Raw genomic sequence first — 8,503 nt, 5'->3', positions numbered from 1 at the left:
TTCCCCTTTTCCCAACTTGACGTCATTTAGTTAGTCTTTAAATAATAATAATTTTATAATGCGTATCACGCAGTATCAAACCCATTGGCTCCACTAGGTGGCGCAAGAGGCTTGGATTACGCAGGATATTAAATGTAAAATTAAAATTGATCTGAGCATACATCATATCGAGGAGTGTAATATTTATATAGGAAAGCGTGTCGAAGGAACTGCAGATGCCGGTTTAAATCGAAGATGGACACAAAATGCTGGATTAACTTAGTGGGACAGGCAGCATCTCTGGAGAGAAGGAATGGGTGACGTTTCTGGTCGATTTATATCGTAAGCCCTTGTTTTAATGGACCTCTCTAATGGGCGGCATGGTGGCGCAGCACTAGAGTTGCTGCCTCACAGCGCCAGAGACCCGGGTTCGATCCTGACTATGGGTGCTGTCTGTACGGAGTTTGCATGTTCTCCCCGTGACCTGCGTGGGTTTTCTCCGGGATCTCCGGTTTCCTCCCACACTCCAAAGACGTGCAGGTTTGTCGGTTAATTGGCTTGGTGCAAAATGTAAAATTGTCCCCAGTGTGTGTGTAGGATAGTGTTAGTGTGCGGGGATCGCTGGTCGGCGCGGACTCTGAGGGCCGAAGAGCCTGTTTCCGCGCTGTATCTCTAAACTAAACTAAACTCTTTATAACAGATTATGGTTATAGCGGACTGACCTACTGATGGTTACCCTTGCCATCATCGGCTTGCACCGTCTCCCTGCCGCTTCCAAGCCACTGTGGACGGCCGGAGTGCCGGGGGGGGGGAGGTGGTGAGGTGGGCGGTAACGTGGCCTCACTAATTATGAGAGGCATAGATAGGGTAGACAGTCAGAACATTTTCCCGCAGGGTGGAAGTATCCAACACTAGAGGGCACTGCTGTAAGGTGAGAGGGGGGGGGGGGGGGGGGAGGGTTTAATGGGGATGCGCGGGGCAGGTTTTTTACTGAGAGTACTGGGGGCCTGGAAGATATTACCAGGGGTGGTGGTGGAGGCAGATATGATAGTGGCGTTTCAGAGGCTTTTAGATTTGCACAATGTACAAGGAATAGAGGGATATGGATCACGTTCAGGCAGATGAGATCAGTCTAACGGCATTATGTTCAACACAGACATTGTGGGCCGAATGGCCCGTTGCTGTACTGAACTGTTCTATGTTATATGTTCTATGTAAAGAATCTGCATTTATAAATCAAAATTTATAATTTATAAATTAATGATTGAACCCTGATCATTATCAGAGACCTGGGTTCGATCCTGACCGCGGGTGCTGTCTGTACAGAGTTTGTACGTTCTCCCTGTGACCGCGTGGCTTTTCCCCAGGTGCTCCGGTTTCCTCCCACACTCCAAAGCTGGACAGGTTTGTAGGCAAATTGGCTTGTAATAAAATGTAAAATTGTCCCTAGTGTGCGGGGATCGCTGGTTGGCAGGGACTGTATCTGCAGCAGTATCCCTAAAACGAAAACTAAACCTATCTAATCCAAACAACTAACCTAAACTAACCTAAACTAATCTAAACTAAACTAAACTAATCTAAACTAAACTAAACTAAACTAATCTAAACTAAACTAAACTGAACTAAACTAAACTAAACTAAACTAATCTAAACTAAACTAAACTAAACTAAACTAATCTAAACTAAACTAAACTAAACTAAACTAAACTAAACTAATCTAAACTAAACTAAACTAATCTAAACTAAACTAAACTAAACTAAACTAAACTAAACTAATCTAAATTAAACTAATCTAAACTAAACTAAATTAAACTAAACTAAACTAAACTAAACTAAACTAAACTAATCTAAACTAAACTAAATTAAACTAAACTAAACTAAACTAAACTGAACTAATATTAAACCACTAATATTAACAACTAATATTAAATAATATTAATATTAAAGTCCCACCATAAATTGGAGGAGCAGCACCTCATATTTCGCTTGGGCAGTTTGCACCCCAGCGGTATGAACATTGACTTCTCTAATTTCAGGCAGTCCCTACTTTCTCTTCCCCTTCCCAGCTCTCCCTCAGCCCACTGGCTCCTCCTCTTCCTTTCTTCGTCCCGCCCCCCCCCCGCTCCCACCCTCACATCAGTCTGAAGCAAAGATCTTATAGCGGAGATCTTTGGTCTGAAGAAGGGTTTTGACCCGAAACGTTGCCTATTTCCTTCGTTCCATAGATGCTGCCTCACCCGCTGAGTTTCTCCTGCATTTTTGTCTACCTAATATTAAACAAAACTAATATCTGATAATACCTCTAATATCTGAATTTTCCATCCTGCCAAAAAGGTTATGACTGTCTACCATATCTTAACCTCTCACAATTTTATATACTTCTTCTCCCTGCAGAAGGGAGGCACGGTGGCGCAGCGGTAGAGTTGCTGCCTCACGGCGCCAGAGACCCGGGTTCCATCCCGACTACGGGTGCTGTCTGTACGGAGTTTGCACGTTCTCCCCGTGACCTGCGTGGGTTTTCTCCGGGTGCTCCGGTTTCCTCCCACACTCCAAAGACGTGCAGGTTTGTAGGCTAATTGGCTTCGGTAAAATTGTAAATTGTTCCTAGTGTATTGGACTGAAAAAACCCACACGCCCAAGCCTTTCAATGCCTATTTCCTCATTCATGTCTAAAAACAGAAGGCATTCTTCCTCTTTTGTTCATGCAATTTCCCTTAAAATGTGTCCAGAGCTCAGTTACTTTCTTTAGCAATGTGCTTCACATTCCATCATTGGGAGAGCCCTGTGGAAGTTTTGGAGGTGATGGTTTAAGGGGCTGTCCCACTGCGGTGACCTAATTGGCAAGTTTAGAAGAGTTTAGGAAAGTTTGAAAAAATGTCATGTTGAAAACCTCCTTCGACTATGTTGAAGACCTCCTTCAACCTCCTTCGACTATGTAGAAGACCAGCTACGACTAACTTCGGGAAAATTGGACACCGAATAGTGGAGAGTGAAGATGACCTCCTTCGATCTCCCTTCGACTATGATGAAGACTATCTACGACTACCTTCGACTACCCTCGATTACCTACGACTAACATGCCGACCTACTACGACTAAATCTACGAGTAAAAAAAGTATCGATTTTTTCCATGGCGACCATTTTTTACTCGCGGGCATTTTCCAAGAGGGAAGAGAGAGGGGAGGGGGAGAGAGGTGTGGGGGAGGGGAGAGATGGGGTACCACCACCAGTTTAAATTCCATTTGGAATATTTTGGAGGACCAAGAAACCAAGAACCAAGAACCAACACGTTGAAAAATACGCCGCGACCTAGCTGAGGCCTCGAGTACGCAGGGACCACTCTCGAGCATGAAGGAGAGTTACAAAGATCTCTCTACGACCTCGTGTCGACTAGTCTGCGAGTATGAGTCGAGGGGAAACTCGCCAGAACTCGCGGATTAGGTCGCCCAAATGGGACAGGCCCTTTAGCTTTCTTTCTTGTGAAAGACAGAATGATACCTGGATTAAGGGCTATTAGCTACTTGGAGGGGTTGGACAGACTTGGATCATTTTCTCCGGAATGCACTGGTCAGCGATCCCCGTACACTAACACTATCCTACACACACTCGGGACTATTTACTTTTATACCAAGCCAATTAACCTATAAATTTGTACATATTTGGAGTGTGGGAGGAAACCGGAGCACCCGGAGAAAACCCACGCAGGTCACGGGGAGAACGTACAAACTCCGTACAGACAGCACCTGTAGCCCCCCAGCTTCGTGTCATCCGCAAACTTGGAGTTGTTGCATTCAATTCCCTCATCCAGATCATTAATATATATTGTAAATGGGGTCCCAGCACTGAGCCTTGCGGTACCCCACTAGTCACTGCCTGCCATTCTGAAAAGGACCCGTTTACTCCTACTCTTTGCAGGGATAGCAGGGAGAGATAGATCAGCCATGGTTGGATGGCGGAGTAGACTTGATGGGCCAAATGTGCCAATTCTCCTCCTATCATAGAAACATAGAAAAAGGGTGCAGGAGGAGGCCATTCGGCCCTTCGAGCCAGCACCGCCATTCATTGTGATCATGGCTGATCGTCCCCAATCAATAACCTGTGTCTGCCTTCTCCCCATATCCCTTGACTCCACTAGCCCCTAGAGCTCTATCTAACTCTCTCTTAAATCCATCCAGTGACTTGGCCTCCACTGCCCTCTGTGGCAGGGAATTCCACAAATTCACAACTCTCTGGGTGAAAAGGTTTTTTCTCACCTCAGTCTTAAATGACCTCCCCTTTATTCTAAGACTGTGGCCCCTAGTTCTGGACTCAACCAACATTGGGAACATTTTTCCTACATCTAGCTTGTCCAGTCCTTTTCTATAAGATACCCCCTCATCCTTCTAAACTCCAGTGAATACAAGCCTAGTCTTTTCAATCTTTCCTCATATGACAGTCCTGCCATTCCAGAAATCAATCTCGTGAACCTACGCTGCACTGCCTCAAGCACAAGGATGTCCTTCCTCAAATTAGGTTCTATAATGGTTCTAAATAAGGTTCTATTTAGCTCAGCAGATCTTTAGCCTTTAGAGGTACAGCGCGGAAACAGGCCCTTTGACCCACAGAGTCCGCGCCGACCAGCGATCGCTCCGTGCACTATCCTACGCGCTAGGGACAATTTACAATTTTACTGAAACCAATTAATATACAGAGCTAAGGTAGACAAAGATGCTGGAGAAACTCAGCGGGTGAGGCAGCATCTATGGAGCGAAGGAAATAGGCAGCGTTTCGGGCCGAAACCCTTCTTCAGTTCCGCAGTTCTGCAGTTCCTTCTTAAACATTTAATCTACAGACCTATACATATTTGGAGTGTGGGAGGAAACCGGAGCACCCGGAGAAAACCCACGCGGTCACGGGGAGAACGTGCAAACTCCGTACAGACAGCACCTGTAGTCAGGATCGAACCAGAGTGTCTGGTGCTCTACCGCTGCACCACCACGCCCTGTCTCTGGAGAACACGGTTAGGTGACATTTCGGGAAAGCAGAAACGTCGCCTTTCCATGTTCTCCAGAGTTGCTGCCTGACTAGCATCTGCAGTTCCTTGTTTCTGTAATATTCTGTGTCAATTAAACCCTCTGAATCTTGATATAATTCTGGCAATTCTGCAAAACACCCGATCTTCTAAGATGCTGCTGCCCAGATCTTTATATAATGTAACTCTATTCCATTCCACTTGAGATAATAGTAAAAATATATCACCCAGCTGGTCCACTGTTCCACTTCCACTGTGCTGCAGAATTCTACGACATCTTTTAGTCTTCTAAATTGTAGAGGGCATTACTGGGCAGCACGGTGGCACAGCAGTAGAGTCGCTTCCTCACAGCTGCAGGGTCCCGGGTTCGATCCTGACCACGGGCGCTGTCTGTACAGAGTGTACATGCTCTCCCCGTGACCTGCGTGGGTTTTCCTCCGGGTGCTCCGGTTTCCACCCACATACCAAAGACGTACAGGTTTGTAGGTTAACTGGCTTGGTATAAAAGTACATTGCCCCTAGTGTGTGTAGGATGATGCTAGTGTGTGAGGGGAGATCGCAGGTTGATGCGGACATGGATGGCCTGTTTCCATGCTGTAAACTAAACTCAAAATAAAACACTGTGTTTAAGAAGGAACTGCAGATGCTGGAAAATCGAAGGTAGACAAAAAATGCTGGAGAAACTCAGCGGGTGAGGCAGCATCTATGGAGCGAAGGAACTAGGCCCGAAACGTTGCCTATTTCCTTCGCTCCATAGATGCTGCCTCTCCCGCTGAGTTTCTCCAGCATTTTTGTCAACCTAAAAATAAACACTAGCTTATTTCCCTAAATCTTTCTTCAGGGGACCATACACTTCCCCAGCATAAGAATCAAAGTGGCGAATCTTTATTGTACTGTCTCCATCTTATGGATATCCTTCCTTCAGTAGGTAGGTCAAACTTGAAAGCAATATTCTAGTTGCTGTCTTATCGGGACCCCGTACAACTGGGTCATGTTACACTTACATAAAACGTTGGTGAGGCCGCATTTAGAATATTGCGTTCAGTTCTGAGCACCGTGTTATAGGAAAGATGTCGTCAATCTGGAAAGGGTGCAGAGAGGATTTACAAGGATGTTGCCAGGACTCGAGGGTCTGAGCTATAGGGAGAGGTTGAGCAGGCTGGGACTATATTCCTTTGAGCACAGGAGGATGAGGGGTCATCTTATAGAGGTGTACAAACTCATGAGAGGAATAGATTTGGTAGAAGCACAGAGTCTTCTGCCCGGAGTAGGGGAATCGAAAACCAGAGGACATAAGTTTAAGGTGAAGGGGAAAAGATTTAATAGGAATCTGAGGGGTAACTTTTTCACTCAAAGGGTGGTGGGTGTATGGAACGAGCTGCCGGAGGAGGTAGTTGCGGCTGGGACTATTGTAATGTTTAAAGCCCCTGTCCCACTTACGTGTCCTTGGCACGCTAATTATGCGACCTCGTGGTCTCGTTGAGGCGCGACGGTCCCGCGAAGGTCCCGCGCGACTTCATGCGTCCGCACAGCCGTCTGGAGCGCGTGACGTCATTTGAAGATGGACACAAAATGCAGGAGTAACTCAGCGGGACCGGCAACATCTCTGGAGAGAAGCAATGGGTGATGTTTCTTGTCGAGACTCATCTTCAGTCTGAAAAGAAGGGTCTTGACCCGAAACCTCACCCATTGCTTCTGTCCAGAGATGCTGCCGGTCCCGCTGAGTTACTCCTGCATTTTGTGTCTATCTTCAATTTTCCTGGCCATGCTCTGGGAGTAGAAGTGGGGGCGGATCCGGACCACAATGGCCGTGAGCCCCAGGCCGAGTTCGGCGATCGTTTGCTGCTTCTGCTGCTGTTGGAGGTGAGACGTTGCGTCGCGCCAGGGTCTTGGGCCTGTCCCACTTTGGCCGTCAGTTACGTGACAGGCCGTTGGCGTGCGGAGATTTCATTCGCTACAAAATTTCGGAGCGCCGCGCAATGTGGCGCACAACTACATACCCCTCCGCGCTTCTCAATGGGACCGGCCCCGCGCGGCCACACGATGCCCGTGCGCCTCAACGCGACCACGAGATCGTGTAATTTGCATGCCAAGGACACGTAAGTGGGACGGGGCCTTAAGAAACATTTGGACAGGTACATGGATAGGACAGGTTTGGAGGGATATGGGCCAAACGCAGGCAGGTGGGACTAGTGTAGATGGGACATGTTGGTCGGTGTGGGCAAGTTGGGCCGATTTCTCTTGTAATCCTATCCACTAACTGTATAAAACATTTGTTTAAGAAGGAACTGCAGATGCTGGAAAATCGAAGGTAGACAAAAATGCTGGAGAAACTCAGCGGGTGCAGCAGCATCTATGGAGCGAAGGAAATAGGCAATGTTTCGGGCCGAAACCCTTTTTCAGACTGCTATAAAACAGTATAAAACAGTTTGATTTCCTAATTGCAGGTTAACTGTCAGTGATTTGCGTACAAGAACATCCTGATCCCTCTGTCTCTGACGACTCTTTAGCCAACATAGTCACAGGGACAACGTGCAAACCTCACACTGACAGCTGTGTAAGTCCCTGCCCTGGTTTAATTTAGCAAAATGTAACACCTTGCACTTGTCCAAGTTCAATCCCATTTGCCATTCCTTGTTCCATTTCCCCCATTCATCTAGAGAATGAACTAGTTCTCCAACTAGTTTCCTCCTGATTAATTTTACTGTTTGTATGCCTCGTTGTCTACTTCCCCTCGGCCAACAATGATCCATTTTCTTGATCATTGAAGATAGACACAAAATGCTGGAGTAACTCAGCGGGACAGGCAGCATCTCTGGAGAGAAGGAATGGGTGACATTTCGGGTCGAGGCCCTTCTTCAGACTGACTGAAGATGAATCTCCACCCGAAACGTCACCCGTTCCTTCTCTCCAGAGATGCTGCCCGTCCCGCTGAGTTACTCCAACACTCTGTGTCTGTGATGCTACAGGTCCCTTGCATTGAACAGAGACCCCGGGCTGTAACATGCATGGGTTTGGTCAATGACACAGTCTCTTAAGCTGCACTGCATGGGACCGTGGTCTAACAATGAACGGAGGCAGAGTCACTGTTCAATTAGACACAACATGCTGGAGTAACTCAGTGGGACAGGCAGCATCTCCAGCATTTTGTGTCTACCTTCGGTGTAAACCAGCATCTGTAGTTCCTTTGTAATACACACCATATGAGTTACACAGGCAACAGGCTGCTTTAACGGTGGGGGAGTATTGTCAGACAGGCTGTGGATACATAAAGGTCTGAAGAAGGGTCTCGGCCCGAAACGTTGCCTATTTCCTTCGCTCCATAGATGCTGCTGCACCCGCTGAGTTTCTCCAGCATTTTTGTCTACCTTCGATTTTCCAGCATCTGCAGTTCATTCTTAAACATAAATGTCTGTGTCAACATAAATCCTCTCCCTCTCCCTCTCCCCCTCCCCTATATCCAGAGGAGAGGAGAGGAGAGGAGAGGTGGGGGGGGGGGTCCCTTAGTGTCCG

General features: G+C 47.0%; 1 long non-coding RNA gene across 1 annotated transcript in view; it reads right to left on the bottom strand.

The window, feature by feature from the left end:
* Positions 1-666: 666 nt before the first annotated feature.
* Positions 667-8,503, bottom strand: part of LOC116967829 — a 19,144-nt gene continuing 11,307 nt past the window's right edge. The window contains exons 2-3 of the long non-coding RNA XR_004410333.1: positions 5,885-5,887; positions 667-701 (exon numbers count right to left, since the gene is read on the bottom strand). This is a non-coding gene — a long non-coding RNA (uncharacterized LOC116967829). The remainder of the gene's footprint in view (positions 702-5,884; positions 5,888-8,503) is intronic.

Source organism: Amblyraja radiata, chromosome 41, assembly GCF_010909765.2.
Source record: "Amblyraja radiata isolate CabotCenter1 chromosome 41, sAmbRad1.1.pri, whole genome shotgun sequence".
Classification (NCBI taxonomy): Eukaryota; Metazoa; Chordata; class Chondrichthyes; order Rajiformes; family Rajidae; genus Amblyraja; species Amblyraja radiata.
This window is presented reverse-complemented; position numbering and strand designations above follow the sequence as displayed.